Source organism: Mesoplodon mirus, assembly GCF_964341445.2.
Source record: "Mesoplodon mirus genome assembly, chromosome: 6".
Lineage (NCBI taxonomy): Eukaryota > Metazoa > Chordata > Mammalia > Artiodactyla > Ziphiidae > Mesoplodon > Mesoplodon mirus.
The window spans coordinates 85,283,495-85,304,872 of NC_138982.1; the positions used below are offsets into that span (position 1 = coordinate 85,283,495).

Consider the following 21,378-nt stretch of genomic DNA (forward strand, 5'->3'; position numbering starts at 1 on the left):
ATGATGGGACAGAGATTTGGATCTGGTGTGACATTTGAATCTAGGGTGAAAGGCCAAGCTGTTCAGAGCTGGACACTCACACACTGCTCCCACATGAAGTGGTACTTTGCCTACCAGCATGGTTTCCTGGCTTTGTTCCTCTCATAAACCAAATTTGCCCCCCCAATTTAATTAACATAAGAAATCAGAGGTGGAAAAGCCTGAGATTTTTGCCAGAGGAACTTCTGAATCTATTCCAGCAGGCAGTGAGTCAGGTCTCATCTTTTCACTTTAAAGAAAGTCCAGACACTCTAAAAACGTGTTCTATTTCTAACAAAACACTATTAAACTGTCACATACTCTTCTTCTGTTTTCTTCTCCACTGCTGCTGATGGTGACCAAGAATAAAAGCTGTGTCTTTTATATTCAACGGACATGTCTACTTCCCTGATATTATTATTTTGCATTTCTATAGCCTTTATCTTTCAAAAGGCTTTACAATCATTCGTTAGTTATTCCTCCAGCCTCCCTATTAGGTAGAACACTATGATTTGCCACTTTTACCATTTTATCTTCCTCTACTCAGTCCCTCCCCTCTTACACAGGGCCTACTGTGTGTCAGGCTTTTATATCATGTAATCACCATAATCCCTGGGAGTGGTAATATTTCTAGATGGGGTTGAATTAGATTCATGCTGCTCTGCCCTCCTCCCTCCAAGTTTGCAGTAGAGAAAATTATATGCAACACTAACACCGACCAAATGAGGGAAAAATTATTGGCTTTATAAATGGCTGGACAAGCATCTGAGGAATACCCCTCCACCACCCTCTCTGCCCCACCCACACACCATAGTCCAACCCTATGCAGTTCAGGGTTTCTCAGGTAAGAGGCATCAGTGGGAAGCTCAGATTGGAGTCATAAGTAAGGCTTCTTACTTATTCCCTTCCTACCCTACCCGCACCCACCCACATACACATATATCTAAAACTCTAGGTCTGCATTTACCCAACCAGTGGCAGAGGCAAGGAGTGGAAATAGAAGCAGACACGGAGGTCCAAACCCAGATGGCAGGCCTTGCTCAGGATCTGTTTCCAGGGAATGCAAGAGCCCACCCCCCCCCCCCCCCGCATGAGCACAGAAGTACCAGGTTGAACTGAGGAAACCACCTTCAGGATATAGAAACTCTGCACTTATAAATCATAACCATCAAGGACTGAGGTGCTGTTCCGTTCGAAACTCCTTCCATTGAGACTAATGAGGTGTGGATCATGTGGAAAAATAGACGACACTGAATCCTTTATGAACAGTTTAGAAAAATGACAGCAGCAGAAATATTCCTCATTTCCCAAAAGTGGTATTAATTATCAATATCATTTTACAAATGAGAAAACCAAGACACAAGGTGGTGAAATGAATGGTAAAACATCATATAAGCTGGTGAATGGCAAACCAGATGATCTCTCTATACACTGTTTCTGACGGCCCCAGGGTCTGCTGTCCCTTGGACCCAGAATCACCTACCCTACAGCTACTGGTCCCATGTTTTTCTACCTTCCTTTCTACCAAGATAATTTTTACCTCAGGCACCACTGTGTATATATCCAGAGGCAGTATATTACATCTTACATTTCTACCTGGGTTAGATAAGTGCCCACCTTATAACCATACCTAGCTGGTACTAGCTAGCAGTCAATTTGAGTAGAATATCTATGTGGCAACTATTTTGACAGTTTATGGTCATTTTTTTTTTTAGCTGTTAATGCACTTTCTTCATAGGAGAATCCATTAGGACCTTAATATGGGGCTCTTTTAAATTTCAAATAGTCCTAAGAGCTGAATTTAGTGCCTTGCTGTCTTATTTTTAAACCTTAGGCAATAAGGAGAAACAAATTGAAGGGAGAAAGAATTTTGGAAAAATTAGAAAAGAGGAAGAATAGCAATTAAAAGCCTGACCAGGAGAAGACAGAAAAACAAAAGCAGATGTGAAAATTGAAAAGTCAGAGCATCATAGAGATAATATTTACTGTAAGGGCAAATAGTCCAACAGATCCATCAGTGAATTTTAAAGATGTCAAAATCTGTTATAATAGGTGCTCATGATTATTACCCTGGCTCTTCAAGGAAAGAAGTTAAATGAATAGCAGTGTTTTCTGTTTAAAATGGTAGGAATATATGTGCAACACATTTAAGAAAGATTTCCATCCAAAGAAGTTAAAATGTAAAATATCTTACTGCTTAAAGATGGAACTACCCAGCTATTAAGAAACAAACAAACAAAAAACTTGGCTCTCCAGAAGTAATCATTTCGAAAGAGTCTTGGATAAATATGGTCTTACAGATAGATTTTTGTTCTGCCAGGAATAAATATACTGAAAGGGAATGACACGTTTGTCATATGTCCTTATCATGTATTAAACACACGCATCCCTTCTCATGTTACTTCCATCCACCTGCTCCTCCCACATTCCATAGATCCATTCAAAGAAACGTATTGCCTCTTGATACACTCCCAGAAAAGGGGTTTTATATAAAAAGTGATGTGTTATTTATCTGAAATTCAAATTTAGCTGGGCATCCTGTATTTTTATTTTCTAAATCTGGAAACTGCACTCAGGAAGTTCTAATGTTCAGCCAGTTTGTGTAACCAATGGAAGTTCTGCTGTTCCTGCCAAGACACCTTGCTCCCAGTACCCAGAACTTGCTAGAAGTCATCTGACTCCATCTGTCCGGTCCTTTGAAGAGCATTTGGTCTCTTGACTGTCAGTAGAAATCTTTGACCAACAACATCAAAATGATACATCCCCAAAGTTCTTAGGGATGGTCCTACCCAGCCTCTAATACCCAGACCCTGTAATTCACATTCAAGAGATTGGGCTGCTTTGCTGTCAAGAGCTGTTGCTTGTGAAATAGAAAAAAGGACCACAGAAGAACAATCTGATAGTTAAAGCCTGTATTTATGCCTGATGATCCTGGGAATTGTCATTGGGAAGAAGCATAGCACAGATTTTTAAAGGCCATGAATAAACACGGTTCTCCTTTTTTTTTTTTTACGTTTTTCTGAATTTAACAAGGTGTATTAACCCTTAATTTGCCTTCCTTGTCATTCTTTTCTATTCATCTGCATTTGGTTCTCTTGAGAATAATGAAAGGAAATCAAAGTGCCTTTGTGAGTTTTGACAGCCAAGTGCAAATAGATTGATTAAAAACATGGTGTTTCTTTTTTAAATTTAAATAGAGGAAAGATTTGTGGGTAATATGCATAATATGTGTTCACTGGTAACAAGCTAGCAGTGGGAAGAGGGAGAAAATATGGAGGCACCATCAGTGTTGTTCTGCTTTTAAGCACGAGATTGATTTTAAATTTTTCCTGCATGTTAGTTCCATTACAGGCAAATTAATCCTTCTTTCGGTAACTTGAGACTTTTTTCTGAAGTCCTTTTGGGAAAAAAAATATGTATCAATGGTTTTCATTTTTCATGAACAGTGAATTAAATCTGAATGCTGAGTTAGTGATCTTAACTCAGAAGATGGTAATTTTAAATAAGGTGGTCTGCCAAAGAAGCCCCTTACTTTTTACTTTATTGTGTTCTCTGCCTCCCCAAATTCCAGCATAAACGTAGAAAGCTCAGAATAAGCTCATTCTCTCTCCTTACTAATATCACATTTCAATGTGAGGATATTCTTTCATCCAAAGGGTCCTGGATAGGCTCATGTATGGTTAGCACACATACTTTCTTTCCCAGCTTCTCACTTTGCTCTTAGGTGCTGCATGCTCTTAGGTGCTCTTAGGGACAAAGTGAAAGTGCAGAAGGGAGTATTAGGGTATAGACAGCGGCCAGAGGCAAGGGATTGTAGGTGGTGAGGAAAATGGTTGGGATCAGCTGGATGAATCAGAGATCTGGATATGATTGCCCTACGTGAAGTAGCTGCATCATAGACCTTTGTCCGATTGCACTAGAAGAGAGATGTCTAAATTCTTGGGCTAGGGCTGGTGCAATAAAGAGGTATCCATGTATACTTTAATTCAGATTACAGTACATAATGGGTCTAAATCAAGAATAAGAAAGAACAGAAAGGGAAAGGGAAAATAGACCTGACTGACCTGCAGCATAGGAGGAGTTAGAAGGAGGAAGGGGGTTTGAAGCAATGACATCCTACCTGGCAGGAGACAACCCTGCAATTAGGGCACATAGCTGTGGAATATGCTTGGTGATTCCCAGCATGAGCCTCTGGGTTCTGTAGGGCTTAAAACTTCCATAATTTGGGAGTCCTCGTAAAAAAAAAGAATACAGTTTGGGTATAAAAGTCAATTTTTATTTAAAGTAAAAATAGGTGTTGCAATAAATTATAAACTAAAAAAACTGGTACATACTATAAACATAACAAAATCAACAGACTATCATCATTTTATTAATTAACTGCTGATATACATCTAATACTTTTATCCCTCCTTTTTCTGGTTGTATATATTTTGATGGCTTCTTTATAAGATTATATGTTTGTGATATTTTCTATAGACTATGTATAAAGACAATTTAATTTCTCCTTTGCTACCAATGATCAAAGTTTGTATAATAGTATTGATAATTTTAAAAATTCCTTTGAGTTTCACAACTGTTATTGGCAATATCATGCAAATGTTTCAGAATGTTTTCAATTTGGAAGAAAGGAAACCTCTGTTGGGATCCTCTCATCTTTGAGCTATAAGATATAAAGGCATTTCAAGTTTTCTTATACAGTGAATGCTGTTAAATATTCTTTGAGTTGACAACAATCTTTAACCAGGGTGTTGCCAATGTTTTCATTCTAGTGGCAAACTAAGAGTTTTACGTTATCTGTGTTGGTTTTAATGTTTTGCGTAAAGTTGACAAGAAATTTAAGTATTTCTTGATTCAGTGATATGGTGGGATTTTATAGACAACTTCCCATACCACCACACCCAATATTTCTAGTAATATGATGGATTACTTTCCTAAAAAGAAGAATGCTGTTAAATGCCTCCAGTTTACATAAAAATTAAAATATATGATTTATATATATAATACACATGATTATATGCACTGCATCATCAATATATTCCTAAAAGGAAAAGTTTTCCATCTTGGTGATAGCTGAATCTCCTGTTTACAATATTTCAAATATTTCATTAAGGTATAAACATGAAAAGTGTCCCTTTCATATTTGTATGACTCAATGAGCTTTCACAAATATACTTCCATGAAATAGATCAAGAAATAGAGCACTATTGTAACCGGAGCATATGTTCTTGTCTCATCACAGAAAGAATTCAGAGATGAGACCTAGAGGTCAAGAGAACAAAAATGAAAGATTTATTAAGCAATAGTACACTCTCAGGGGGAGAGCGGACAGTCTCAGGTGAGAAGCTGTCCTGAGTTTCTTTGTCACGCTGGTTATGTGCGGTGTGAAAATGAATAGGTGGAATATTCATTGAGGAGGGAGGGGTTTGGGGTCGTATTTCCTGATTCTTATCCCAGCTCCACCTTCCCAAGGGGAGGAGGGATTTTCGTCCTTATTTAGCCTTAATCAGAAGTGTCATGGCGTAGGTGCATGATGGATACTTCTTATCTGCAAGTCTAGTTTTATTGTAATGAGGGCATAATGAGCAAAAGGTTACAACCAGATGCCAGAGATTCCTGCCTTTTCCCACCTTTCTTTGTCTGCCACCAGGACCCTTGTTGCTCCAAATGCATGGTTTCCTGTCAATCTGGAGGTTCCTGCTTTTCTTTGCGCAAAGTCCCCCACTGTTCACAAGATGTATGGTTTCTTGCCATTTGGCCCATACCCCACTTCCTCTGCTCACATCTAGCTATCTGCCTGCTCTAACACTATTAGTATTCCTCTTTGCTTCCTCCAGTCACTACTACCCCCACAAGAGTAGCCACTATTTGTCTGCTTTTGTATATTACATAAATGGAATCCCTATAATACTCTTTTTTTGTGTTTGGTTTCATTCCCTTAATGTGTTTGTAATATACACGTAGTTTAGATAGTTTATTCTTATGCCATAGAGGTTTCCAATGTGTGGATATACCACGATTTTTAAAATTTTATTCATGTATTTATTTATTTACTGATGGACATTGTACAGCTTCTAGTTTGGGACTATTGTAAATAGTGCTGCCGAGAACATTCTCCTATATCTTTTAACAAGATGTGAACCCATTTCTGTTGACTATGTTTTAGGAGTGGAATTTTATGGTTATGTTGGTTATGTTTTTTGGACTGGGTTCTAGGGTAGGCAAACATTCTGCTTTAGTAGATTCTGCCAAATCGTTTTCATAAGAGGCTGAACTACTCTGCTTACATTTTACAGGTCTGATGTTTGGAAGAATTTTCCATTAACTATCTTTTGGCTTTGAACACTTTAAACTTTGTCCTTCACTACTCATGTAATTCTGGTATTGGGTGATATAAGTTATGTTCATATTATGCTACAGCCTTTGTCCCTACAATACTGTGTAACACAGTACAGTGGGAAGAAGGTACATTCTTACACTAGGGTGCTAATAATAACTTACCTATTCAAGGAATCAGCTGTGAACCTCATAAACATGTCCCATTCAACCTGCCTATAGGCAGCACCAACTCAGTTTCTCTTTAGCAAGATTCCCAAGATAACTGAAGCCACTACAATACCACCCACAACTAGGAGAAGTGTGATGGAGAAGAGGGGTGAAAGGAGGAAACAGTTGTAACCTGTTTCATATTTTTGCAAATTTTACAAAATATCTGGCCAAACTGAACACACAGCTAAAGCCTCTCCGACAGGCTTAGAAAGGGACCTTGGCAAGTAAGAGACCCTGAAGCTTAAGCTTCATTAGCCTATCCATTATCTGTTGCTTGAATACTGCCATATAAAAAAGAGCCACAACTTAGCAACATTCAACAATAAGCCTATTTGCTCATGTGTGGGGGGTAATTGGCAAAGTGGTTCTGTGGATGTTGGCTGAGATCACTTGTATGTTGAGGGGATCAACTGATCTAAGAAGGCTTTGACTGACATGACTTGGGATCACTCAGCTCTTCTCATGTCCCTCAACTTTCATCGTGCCAACCCAGGCATGTTTCTTCTCATGGCAGTAGCAAAAGGCATGAGCAGAACAAGCCCCAATGTGCATCATGTTTGCTAAATCTCAATGGTCAAAGCAAGTCATCTGGCTGAGCCCAGAGTCAGAAGTGGGAGGGGCCTACAAAATTTTATAGCAACATAGCAATGAGTATGAATAAATGAAAGAAGGAAGATTGGGGCCATTCCTGCCACCATTCCATGACAGTTAGGTTGCCAGTAAATCCACCTCTCGTTCCTGGCCTTCCCTCCACACAAAACTGGGAGTGTCTTTAGGAGTAAGCCAGGGTTGGATGAGAAAAGTATACAGAGGGCACACTGTGGTATAACTTGTATCATGATGGAAACACCCCTTCCCCTTCCCAAAAATCTACCTTTGTCGTAACTGAGCTTCCCACAAACTCTTCACATCAAGAAATGCATGGAAAATGATGATATCTTTACAGCTTACTAGATGGGCTGCTCATGATGAGGGAGGAATTGTGTAGGTTCTCTGAGGGCTAAGGGGCTCCATATCTCTGCATACCCGGAACCAGTTCCTATCACATTTGTGTGATCCAGCACACTAGTTGAGAAGGACTTCATTAGAGGGCTAAGGCTGCTCAGGCTTTCACCACTAGATACTTATCCCTTTGGTGTGTGAAACTCTTTGCATATGGAAGCATCTCTGGGGGGATGTAATACAATAAGCCTCATCAGTCATTTACACATGAGTACATAAAGACTTAATCACTATATCTTTTACTGAAATTTCATTTTTGTTTGTTTGTTGTATGGGAACAAGAAAAGATAGACTGGTAAATGAAAGGCTTTACACAGGCAAGAGCAGGATACGTGCTCTGGAAATATAGAAAGGAAACAGTAGAGGGAATTCCCTGGGGGTCCACTGGTTAGGACTCTTGTTTTCACTGCCGAGGGCCCGGGTTCAATCCCTGGTTCGAGAACTAAGATCCCACAAGTCGTGCAGTGCAGTGTGGCCAAAAACAAAAAAAACAAAAAACAAAGCAAAACAAAAAAACAGTAGAGAGGAAGCAAGAGGGCTCCCTCATAATTTGGATTCAACCTCCTCTACCTGGGACAACATCTTAACCTTTATTGGAAAAGTGAGTCATATTCTCATGCCAAACTACTAATGTACCCTGGAAGAGATGCCTAACCCGAACTACTAGTGTCATGTTGTTTCACAGAGAGTTTAGATATAGTAGGAAAGTCAATCGTTCTTGGTGGATTATCAAGTAGAGTTATATGACCATTAATCTGTAAAGTCATTAATAATTATGGAGCATTGTGGGTTGATGCTCCATACCCTCTCTACAAGTTCAGGGAATTATTTGCAGAATGACCCAGAGAGAGAGTGCATTAACGTTTTCTGCATCGGTCTTGTCTATAGAGCTATGGATGCTTTTAAGACTTAGAAATTCAAGTAGAATCTTATTATAACCAACTTGAAGAGAGATCGAAATCTCTGTGTTGAATCCAAATCTCATTAAAATTGAAGTTTACTGCTACAGAGTATGAAGGAATATACTGTTTATTGAGTATTTTTAATTTGTTTACATAAAACAAGTGTTAGGTATGCACCAAATCTACAAACAATAACAAATGGGAAAGATGCAAAAAAGGATGTTCTTGCCAGTTCTAAGGGAGTACCTAAAATTATCTCTTCTACTGTAACTATATTTAAATGCAATATAAGATGCTTTTAATATGATTTGTATGTTTTTCACATTGTTTTAGTAGTGATGGAAACATGGACAGAGCTTCTCTCATGGTTTTCAATTTTTAGGAGTGTGTCTTAGGCAATAGCCTTGTAGAGATGCCTAAACAGAATTACTGGTGTTATATTGTTTATAGAGTTCAGATATAATAAGTTATTCCTATAGGATTATCCTATAGATTTATAGAATACTAATCTCTAAGCCCATTGCCAGTTTTCACTCTCATTTCACTCTCTAAGGCCTTTTCTTAGATACTCTAATGCCACTTTATCCATTTATGAGTTACATCTAATTGGGGGCCAAACCAGAGCTGAAAATCAGGCCTTCTGAGACTTAATTCAATGATGTGTTCATATGAGAAATATCAGTTTTTCTGGGACTTGGATCTACACCCAGACTTTATAGTTTGACACCTTCTGAAGTTCCTAGACCTCATCTAAATAAAACCCCAGTCTGAGCACTGGAATCCAAGTTTCATTTCTTAATAACCATCACACATGCACACACACACACACACACACACACACACACGCATACCTAGCAGTGCACAGAACTCTGAAAATTCACCAACACAACATCTGGCCTTAAGGATATTTAGATTACACTGCTATTCAACCTCATATTTTACACTTAATTTCAAAAGAGCAAGATTTCCATTAGGTAGAATGACAGCCAACTTCAATACAGTTTTCAACACAGGGAATGTTGCCCATCCTCCAAAGCAACCTTTCAGTTCCAACTTACTGTAGGCAGAGTGGGAAGGAGGACCTGTTTATTCACTCTGTGTGCTGGAAGGCAGAGTCTAGCCCTGAGAGGGACTGACACCCTTAGTGCTCAGAAGGCTGGTGTGGAGTGGCTGTCTCTTGTTCTCCCACATTCACTCATTCCAGCCAGAGAGTTAGGACAAAACTTCCATTCCAAATAACCTCAACAATCCCATTGTGCCACAGAGAGTTGACTCTCCTCTTTTCTAAACTTATCATACTTCCCAACAGTCTGAGATAAGGGTGGTAGAGAAGGGACTGTGAAGGAAATAGAAATCTGTTCAACCTGTGCATTCTTTGCTTGAACTTTTCAAAACACCAACAGGAAAGATGGTGAGCTTCAAGAGACCAGGCAGTAAGCATGTAAGTCTGGTTCTCAAGGAGAGCAGGGTTTCAGTGGAACAGTGGATCAGGGATTGGAATGGATGAGGATCAGATTGAGTATATTCCCTGCTTCTCTTTAAGTGTATTAGGAAGATATGGATTTGAGAGAGAAAATGGGGAGATGTAGAACTCTGAAGAACAGAAGGGATTTATACCAGAAGACACTGAGACACTGGCATAAGGTCAGATGTTGTGTAGAGTAGCAGAGATATGTTAAAGAGATGATGAACAACTATCTTCTAAATAAAAGCTAGGTTTTGGAACAGATGGGAATAGGAGCAGCAGAAAAGGCCCGGGGTGGTGATAGGAAGATAAACACAAATGTATTAAGAGAAGTAGCACATATCACAGCTAAGTCAATGACAAGATAATTAATTGGCACTTAAGAGCTTCTAGTTATTTTAAGTCTTGTTGTGGTATTTCATAGTTTATGAGAAAAAAAATGGAATAAGGATTTTTATGCTTCTTTCTAAATCAACAGGATTGTGTGTATAAATAGCTATATACTTATCCCCGCACATACATGTATCTTGAGTGAGAATATGAAAGGATAAAATTTTTTCTTTCCTATTCATCAGTGCCTAATCTAAATCCAATCAAATAATAAGATGAATGTCACTGTACTTTCCTAAGAGAATGTCTCCCATTTAGCCCGTGATTGCTTCAGTCGATTCAGGTTTAATACTTGTGTCAGTTCTTGGCACAGTAATACTGTGTAACAAACCACCTTCTAACTCTGACCTTTCAAAAATAGGCATTCACTCTCCTATTCATAGACTTTCAAAATAACCATGTCTCAGCTGATCTAGGTTAGGCTCAACTGTGTGAATATGCATCAGGCTGCAAGTCAGGTGGGCTTAACTTCTGGCTGAAGTTTGGGTTCAAGTCAACTTTACATGTGTTCAGGCTGGAGCCCAGGCTTCAGGAACAAGACGTTATTCTCAGGGCAAGTGGAAGGAGCCCAGGAGAATGAGTTGAAATACGTGAAGACTACATGAATAAAAGTGCTTAGAGTACTACACAGCATGGATTAAGCAGAGCAAGAACTCTTTACAAGCCTAATACAGGCATACCTCACTTTATTGTGCTTCGCTTTATTGCATTTCTTTTTACAGACTGAAAGTTTGTGGCAACCCTACTTTGAGCAAGTGTATCAGCACCATTTTTCCAACAACATTTACTTGCTTCATGTCTCTGTGTAGCATTTTGGTAATTCTCACAATATTTAAAACTTTTTCATTATTATATATTTGGATTTTTAAAATAAATTTATTTATTTATTTAATTTATTTTTGGCTGCGTTGGGTCTTTGTTGCTGCATGCGGGCTTTCTCTAGTTGCAGTGAGCAGGGGCTACTCTTCCTTGCTGTGCATGGGCTTCTCATTGTGGTGGCTTCTCTTGTTGCGGAGCATGGGCTCTAGACGTGTGGGCTTCAGTAGTTGTGGCTCATGGGCTCAGTAGTTGTGGCTCGCAGGCTCTAGAGCGCAGTCTCAGTAGTTGTGGTGCACGGGCTTAGTTGCTCCGCAGCATGTGGGATCTTCCTAGACCAGGGCTCGAACCCACGTGCCCTGCATTGGCAAGTGGATTCTTAACAACCGTGCCACCAAGGAAGCCCAGTGTATTTGTTATGATAATCTGTGGTCCGTGATTTTTGATGTTACTATTGCAAAAAGATTACAACTCACTGAAGTCTCAGATGATAGTGATTTTTAGCAATAAAATGTTTAATTAAAGTATGTATACTGCTTTTTTAGACATAATGCTATTATATACTTAATAGACTACAGTATAGTGTAAAATAACTTTTATATTTGCTTTATTGCAGTAGTCTGGAATTGAACCCATAATATCTCTGAAGTACACCTGTATACTTTTTATAAGTATTTGGTACTTACCATTACATTCTTAATAGGATTGGCTGTATGTTTTTCATATGTCCACTTTTTAATCTAAATACAGTATAGAATTTCTTTGATTCAGTGAACTGCCTAATAATCACATTCTAATTTCCAATGTACTATCATGATTTTCTCTGGGTTTGGTACAGTCACCCTACATATCATGAGGATTCATGGCCCTTTGCCTCAGATAAAATTTGTAACAATAATGAAGAGCAATCAGTATCTTTTACCTCACCACAGCCCTCTCGGCATCAGATGGCTGCAGCTGTAAGCAAAAAAGATGCCAGAAAAAAATTCTGATCTGTGGGGCCTTAAGGCCTTGGGTATTTCCTCCATGTAGAGCGAAGACCCTTGAGGCATGGGATATGTGGCTTCCCTTACTGCCCATGAAATAGGTCAAGATTTTAGATTCAATGGAAAAAAGGTGTCTTATGGTACTTACTGCCTGATAAATATCACTCAACACTTCACTCTGTGGTTTCTGTGCATGATTAAGCTTACTGCCAGATGAAGCAGGTTTTAGTTCACCTGTGATTCACAAAGCAGAGTACATAATTTGCCAGTCTCTCTGTGATCACCTACTCTAAATTCCTATTTTCTAGCCACTGTCTCCTTTGTCACTTAAAATATTGTGGATATGTACAGCTACCAAATGCTTACTGAACTGATGATTCATTAAATTTCATTGGCCTCAGCTTCTGTCCCTGGCTCTGAAAAATGTAACACATCCTATCCCTACCCCCCAAAATTGGTTGTAGTTTGGAGAAATGGGTTAAAAATATTTGAAATATTTATCTTCCTACATGAATTTATTTAATATAATTGTTCCACTTAATGAAAAAGCAGAAGAGCAACATCTGAGTTAAATGAAATTATTAGATGGTGATATTTATTAAAGCATCTTATTCATTTTATCAAGAGCAGTGAAGTGGTTTTAATATGTGCAGAACTTTGCTTTTTGCTATTTATTAAAATAAAATCTATCTTTACTTTGATTTATATTCTAAGATAAAAATCAACATGCTGTTCTTAGACTTTCTGATACTTGCATAAATGTATGGACATAATAAAATTATACTAATAATATACATAATGGAAAGGAGGAAGGCAGCTCTCATATAGTCACCATGCTAATCATAGTCAGCTCTACCATAGAGTATGTATTAAATATTAGAAAGTATTAACAGCTACTTAAAAACTAATTTGCTGAAAGTTTGATAAAAAAAATTATTTGGGTTCTTATGAAAGCCATTCCTGTCTATGTAAGCTATTACTTTGCTCCATGTTTTAAGGTCAAAGTGGTTCAAAGAAAACCTGTTGTTCTAATACCAAGAACATATAAAATTCCTTGTATGTTAATTATTGCTGATGCTGGCTTGGTATTTGTATTAGGCCTTAGTCATGGGAGAATGGTTTTCAAAAAATGATTAAGGTTGAGCATATTTATCTGAGGGAACATTATTGCTGAACTCTGTTTACTTAGACAGCAATGAAACATTCAGCAATTCCAGCAAAAAAGTTGACTTGCTATCTAAAGGTGGTTTCCAATTTCCAAAATACATAAGAAAGGATAACACATTGTTAAACTGCAAATGACATCCCATCCTTTGAGACAACTGCTCCATTTTATCCTGGGTCATAAATGAAGTGGGTTTGTGAAGATGAAGCTTTAGCGTATTCAGCCAGTGCCATTTGCCCACTTTGTTTCTGACAACCACTCAAAAAGGGATTAGGAATAGATTAATTAGAGACACTGGAAGTCAGAACTGAAAGCAGCATTAACAATTTTGTTTGGGGAAAATCCAGCTAATATTTCAAGTGAGAGGGAAAAAATGGAGAATTTAGAGTTGAATTTTGGACCTTCATTTACTTGGACATTTACTTCCTCTTTCCACTCTATACCCATCTTTGGCTGTTCTAGTTTCAAATGGTGCATGTTGTCATTTACATTACTGCTACTCAAAGTGTGGTCCATGAACCAGTGTCAGCTGATAAAATGTTCACTGTCTATGAATATGCATTGTACTTATATAAATATGTATATATTTGTGAGATAAATATAGAAATAGAGAGTAAATGTTTGGATAAGGATACTTACCTGGTGAACCAGTAAAAAAATCCACAGATCACATTTGGAGTAGTAGTGATGATTAGCATGTAGTTTAAGAGAAAAACTGCAAAGCAATAGGTGTCTGAAGATTTAAATTTTAATTGGAGCTACTGTCAACTACTAACTTCACCTTTCTGGTCTCAGTTATCTCAAATGTAAAATAAGGACTTAAATTAAATCTTCAATGTCCCTTCCATAATTAACATTCTATCATTCTATTGAATATGCTTTTGACTTTTGAATATACTTTTGTAATATTTCACTTTAACATTTCTTCATTCATTTATCCATACTAACCTTTTAAGTTGATGCCTGCAAGACATCACAAAACATACCATAAACAGCAAATATCTGAATTACCAACATTTTGCCTGCTGTTTGTTAAAATAAGATTCTCCTTTACCTTTTATTTTGTGTTATAAGATAGAAATTAATAAACTGTCTTATAGTTTTCGTTTTAATATTTTAATATATGGACATAGTAATGTTATAAAATATTCAATGAAAATAAGGAAGGAATGGGCAGATATTGTATATTCACCCTGATATTCATGTTCGACAGTAACTCCTTTGTGCTCTTTTAAATAGTTCCTTTACTAAGAGAGATTGAATCAAAGGAGAAGACTTAGAAAGGATCTGTGCTCTCAAAAAATAAATTTCCACCAGAAACTAAAAGACGTAAAGAATGAATTTCTGCCAAAGACTTAGAACAACCAGTCCTCCATTAAAAGCCATATATGGGCAGACAAAGCCCTGTTTCAAATGAAAACTCCAAAGTTACTCTTTACTGGGTACTTTAAGAACTCAGTGTTTACTTTGTAGTTGATGGTGAACTTTATGGGATGACAGGGCAACCTTGTCTTCAGGCCCTCAGGCATAGTGGGAGCTCTCCATGGTACTGCTTCAGATCCTGGCAGCATCAGCCTGAATGATTCTTGGTTCTAACTTGGGCCTTCCTTTTCTAAGTTGCTTCCAATATCCTGTTTGATCAAAAGAACTTAAATGAGATAAAGGAGTATCTTGCGTTACATGACACACAGTTGCCCCCAAAAAATGTTGTTATACCTTCCAGACTTGACCTGTGCTAGTTACAGCATAACTCCTTTATGAGTACAGCCTCGATTTTGACCAGCCACTCATTCCTATAGCTGACGTTAAACCTATCTACTTCAATCCACTCTTTTTATTTCCTTGGTCGGTATAGCCTCACATGCCCTCTAGTCTTCTAGTCTTTTCTTAGAACTTAAAACCATGGAATTGTAACATAGAGAAGGGAATTGTAATTATCTCACCCAACCACTTAATCTCATAATCATAATGGATCTTAGATCTCTGCCCACTCTACTGTTCTTTCTACTATACCACATTTACAACTCCTAAAATTCTTGAATACAAGGCAGATTCTGTTGTATATAAATCTGTCTCCCAAAGAAGAGTAAAACACTGGAGAACAGGAACAGATGAATACAAATTCTGCTTTATTTACTTACTTACTTACTTATTGTTTATATATTTATTTATTTTAGAACACCAATTACATTGCACTGCACATTGCAGACGTTAAATTTGAGTACTTGTTGAATTGAGTTTGCAGCATTCTTACAGCTTCTGCATCTCAGTTGTTGCTCTTCTCTTCTGTAAATTTCCTCATTTTTGTATATTTGGATCATAAAGATATTCAGTTCAATTTTGTATGTTTCATATACTTATTTTTGAGCCTTGCTTAGTATTTTTCACATACTACGTGTTAAATAACATTTCTTTTTTTATTCAATTTTCCTGTGTTGTATCTACAAGCACCTCTCTGACCTTTGAAGAGTGCTTCCTTATGCTCAGCATCTAAAAGAACAGCTCTTTGTCATATTTGCTGTACACAGAATATACTTCTGTTTCTTATAATAATTCATACTTGTTTTCTTTTTCAGTGTTGCTGATTTCCAGGTTCATATCTTCTTATTGAATATATGTGTCTGTTAGATTGTTTTCCCCTCTGCTGGAACATTTATTTTTTTCCAAACTCAATCTTATTTTAGCTGCTTTCTGTTTATATTTGTAAGTGTGTTTTATTTACCTTCTGTTCTCTGACACTTGCAATATTTTTAAATCTATGTCATCTGTAATTTCACCAAAGTCATTCTTGTGTACAATGATGAAGCTTATAATACCCTCTCGAAAGAGATCATCAAAACTAGTTCACTGGTCATCCATGATAAATCTTTACTAATTGACCAACTAATCGCATTAAATTCAGACTGAATTTGCACTGAATTAAAATCTTTGCTATCTATTTCATATTTATTGAAATTGAACCATATGAGTTGTCCTGTGTTGACTTTTTTTACTTGCTTATGATTCTGTCCACCATAAAGCTATCAGAAATGATGTCCACCATTTATTCTTCTCAAGATAATATTGCTTACCTGTCATCTTGATGTTTAAGATTGTTCTCTGTGAATATCTGTTCCTTTTAAAAACTGCTTAAGTCAGCCTCTGAAATCATTCTCTGTACCCATTATGAAGATGATTTCCATTCATCCATTATTACTACATCTTTTGGACATACATAGAGCTCTCTCTGTTCTTCATATATTTGCAAAAATCAAGTTCAATCACTGTGACACTCATCAAGTCAACTGTAGGCATCATATACCCAGAGTTACTGATTTGTTAATGTTCAAATATTCCAATTATTCCATTCTCTGCTTTTAGGAGCTGTTTTTGCAGAAACTTAATTATATCCTAATCATACACAGTAATTGTTTTCTTATTAAAACAAGATTTAAGAAATTAATTGAGTCTCTCAGCCATTTGGACTTATCATTAATGTCATGTCCCTCATTTATATTTGAGTTCATTCACTCAGTTATTTTCTCCATGCTTATATCCCCTCATGAGGTTTCAAAAATACTTCATTTTAGCTTTAACCATTTGTGCCAACCCTGACTCATTCTTCTTTTGTAGTATTATTTTTTTCACTTCTAAGTTACAATATCCTACCATTTCTTTATGTGAACAGTGGCTTAATAGTCAGTAAATAGAGAATAGCCAGGATTACTACCCCACACTTGATTCAGATCCAAGATTTCTAAAGAGCCTCAGATGTGGACTCAGTGCTTGCTCGGGGACCTAATCAGCTACACTTTGGACATGATTTCTATGCATACACTATCCCCATACACTACCAATGCCATCTACACTACAGGCCCAATCATATGCCCATCCCCTGCCCATGGGGTACACACAGTCTTGTGATGAGTATTTCCCAGTCCTAGTTCCTACAATGTATAATCACATCACGACTCTCTTCTCCCAACCACTTTTTCTTTCATTTACCTTTCTAATTATCCACTTGCCTTCTGACCTTCATAATTCTCATCTTTTTGAATCACTTCCCTATTCTTTTACCTAAAGTCAGTCTAATAGACTACAGGGTTAAAAGGTCCTGTGTTTAATCAAGATATTCCTAAGTCCTAGCCAGTGGTCTTCTTGTTTCCAGTGGCAATTTATGAAAGAGGGTTTTAGGAACCGAAAAATTGTGAATAATCCTTTGGAATTTAGTGAAATAGGAGTTAACTTCAGTTCTCTTCCTCATTCAGTCTCTCTACCTTATTCTTCTTATATCATGCACAAATTCTTTCTTATAGCTATTCCACCCACATGCCCAGCATAAAGAAATAAGGGAAAAGAGCTGGATTTGATCAGCATAAGGTAATCTCAACAGGATGGAAGCATTGGGGCCAAAATATTACAACCATAAAAACAGGAATGAGAGTCCAAATGTAAGAATGGGGAGTGGGGGGGGCGGAGAGAAACCATCAATAAATTCCTTTGGTATTAATACATTACCCAGTAAAGCAGTACCTTCTTTATATTAATGTGATATAATGGAATTCAAATTTCAAAGTAGAGTAATTTCATGATTATTCAATTTGTGAAGGGTTTAACAATAATGCTTTTAATTGCATACTCCCCTATGCCACTTCAAATATGCCTCTGTTTAGAGAAACTTTATGACATGATGTTTTAGGAACATGGGTGTTGATTAAAGTAACTTGTATCAAGAAGGTATGGATTCAGAAAAACAGGAAATTGTAAACCAAGAAAATCATTTATTTGGACTTCCCTGGCAGTCCAGTGGTTAAGAGTCCATGCTTCCACTGCAGGGGGCACAGGTTCGATCCCTGTTTGGGAACTAAGATACTGCATACCACACAGCGTGGCTGGCCAAAAAGAGAAAAAAAGAAAAAGAAAAAGAAAATCACTTATTGGATCAGCAATTATTGGACCAGAATGTGTTTGGAGAAATCCATAGAAGAAATAAACCTTAAGTACTTGGGGTAAGGGACAATGTCTTTTTCAAATGTTTAGCCATAGTCCCTGGCACAAAGTAGGTGATTGCCTTAGGTCAGATTCCTTAGGCACAGAGCCTAAGATAGGGATTTAGGGTTATGTGATTTGTTGAGGAGTGTTCCTCAGGAAAAACCTATAAGAAGGAGGAAAGTGAGATAAGGAAGGGGAAAATCCAAAAAGAATAGTGCCTGAAGAAAGTTCTCACCTTGTCCTGGTCTGTGGTGAGGCTCTGGATTGTGAATAGTATTGCAGTGTTTTCCCACTTTGAGACAGAAGGGCTAGGCTTAATCCTGAATCCGTACGTCATTAATCACTTGGGAGTAGATACGTTGCAACCCCAAAATTTCTGGACATCTTAGTACCCATCCACAAAAAATTCTCCAGAGAAGGCCACAGGTATAAGCTGCTAACTATAGTTCTCACAGCAGCTTGGAAATAGTTACACCCTTTGGAAAGGGAATCTGGACTAGCTACCTAAAGCACAGACTGCAGTAATCAATAAACATTTATTAGGTGAGTGACGAGATGAGCATGGCCCAATCTGACCCTAACTTCACATTTTACAGGAACTGGATATTTTTCCAATTTTTCTTTATGGCCATTAATCTCATTCAGCATACTACACATGTCCCATCTGGCTTAATCAGTGTCATTTTAGAACTCACATTTAAGCAGCAAGTGAATATAAACAACTACCGAGTCCAAGAACACAAGTCAAGAAGCAGTAAAAGAAGAATGTTTCCTCTTAAGATAGCTCTCATTGGCAGGGTAAAGGCAATAAGATTCACAAGCAGCTGGATGGGTGTGATCATAAATAAGGTGAGCAGAAGACATACTAGCAGAGCACATTAAAGCAAGGTCCCAAACAATGCAGAAAGACTATAATTCTGGGTAAAAAGAATAATTGGAAATGCAGGGTAGGCAAGTGATACCCAGATCACTTGGGTGTATGGATTGCTCTTTCTACATAGCCCTAATGCAGGGCCTCAGATGATAGAAGGCAGAGGGGTGACAACTTAACTTACTGACACTGGGGAAGTTTTCAAGGATACCCAGGCTGACAAAGTGATGGTTATGTGTTAATCCTTTACCAGAACACAGGTATACAGCCACCTTTAGCAACAACATCTGTGAATGAAAATGGTAAGACTATTATTAAAATGTTACTTGTTCAAGTATGGCATTAATAACTTTAGGTGTAAGGGTGATGCAGTCTCACTGGAAATGGCACATAAACATTATTTTAACACAGCAGATTTCAAATGTTTAGGCTTCAATCTGACCATGATCATTTTTTTCTAAATATTTATTTATTTGGTTACCCCAGGTCTTAGTCATAGCAGGTGAGCTCCTTAGTTGTGGCTTGCAGGCTCCTTAGTTACAGATTGCTGGCTCCTTAGTTGTGGCACGTGGGCTTCTTAGTTGTGGTATGCGAACTCTTGGCTGCAGCATGCATGTGGGATCTAGTTCCCTAACCAGGGATCGAACCCAGGCCCCCTGCATTGAGAGTGCAGAGTCTTAACCACTGCACCACCAGGGAAGTCCCCTGACCATAATCTTTTAATGTGATTTTCTAACATAAAAAAATATTTTCTGTTTACTACTAAATGATTACATACATTTTACTCATAGTCCTGACCTTAGATTATCCTAATGATTTAGAAGTTTGGGTAAGTAAACAGAATTGTCAGTGTGGCCCTTTATTTTGTAGAGACTCTGAGTATCTTATGAGGAAAAGTTGGTTGTTGAGTATTTCTGTTAATGTTCTTCAGTGATCAGCAACAGAAACTAACTGACCTAACAGGACAAAACAGAATTTATTAGAAATTTTCAGGAATAAATCTAGACTTGAAGGAAAAGGTGAAAATACATCTGTGGTAAAAGGGCCATAGTGTACTTTTGCAGATTGTATTCTGTTAGGGCTGGCTGGTTTCAGGTTTATCCCACTGTCACATGCACACACACACGCACACACACACAGAGTCATGCTGTACCATGACCAATGGAGCAGACTTCATGTTGGAACATGGCCTCATGGGCAGATGCTGTTGGAAATGAAAGAAGTCTTGAAGGTGACTTTGGTACAGTTTGATCTCCATTTTACTGATGACAAAACAAGACCAAGAGATACAGCTATTTTTGCAAAATCAGATTTATTAAATATTTATTGAAGGCTGACCAAAAAAGAAAATATGTCCTTGGTAAAGCAAAAATAAAGTGACTCTTAAGCAGAAGGTGTTTGGGAGCTTTCTCTGTAGCATGATGCCATCAATGAAACATCCCATTCTGAGACTCTCCATTCAAGTTTCACATTTCCAGGAGAGTTTATTAGTCTAGCCTAAGTCATTTTCTCCCCTGGAATCAGTCAGCCTGTCCAGAGGCTGGTGACACAGAAATGGTCACCAGAGAAATCACTGATGTCCAGGCAGCCATCCAGTTTATGTTGGCTTAAGCATTAGAGTTTGTCCCTTGATATCTGTGGTCATCAGTGTGTTCAGATCTGTAAGAGCTTTTAAATTTAATTTTATGTGTTCCTTTAATGGGTCTAAATGTTTACACCTAATTAGGACTTTTTAAAAATGTAGAATTAAATAAATTTAAATTCACATGTACCAAGATTGTGTTTAATGCTAGCATCTTAAATTCAAATTAAGCATTTGATCTGTGATACAGGGACTGCTATAAATACCTCTTTAATGAAGGATCAGAAAAAAAAAAAAAAAGACTGTATTTGTGGTGTCCAGTGCTCATATGCAATGACTCTTAGTTTTACCTGCTTTCATTTTGAAAAGTTGGCGTCTTTCTCAGTGAGTTGCCATTATTTTTCATCTACACATTGGCTTAGCCAATCAGCCGAATCAGTTGCTCAAGGCTTGCTGTCTAAGTCTGAAAATTGTCACAGACGTGAGCCCCAGAAGGACAGGAGCCCTGCCCTCCATCTCTATAGCCCCATGCTTAGTGGAGCATATTGCAAGTACTAATGTTGTGTTTGCTGAATGAGTGAGTGAATGAATGACTACATCTCCTCTTCTTACCTTATAATGTCAGCTTTTATTTATTATTAGCAATATAAACTAGTGTGTA

General features: G+C 37.6%; 1 protein-coding gene across 1 annotated transcript in view; it reads left to right on the forward strand.

Moving 5' to 3' along the window:
* LSAMP (limbic system associated membrane protein) overlaps positions 1 to 21,378 on the forward strand; it is a 644,611-nt gene that overhangs the window by 545,009 nt on the left and 78,224 nt on the right. The window lies entirely within an intron of this gene.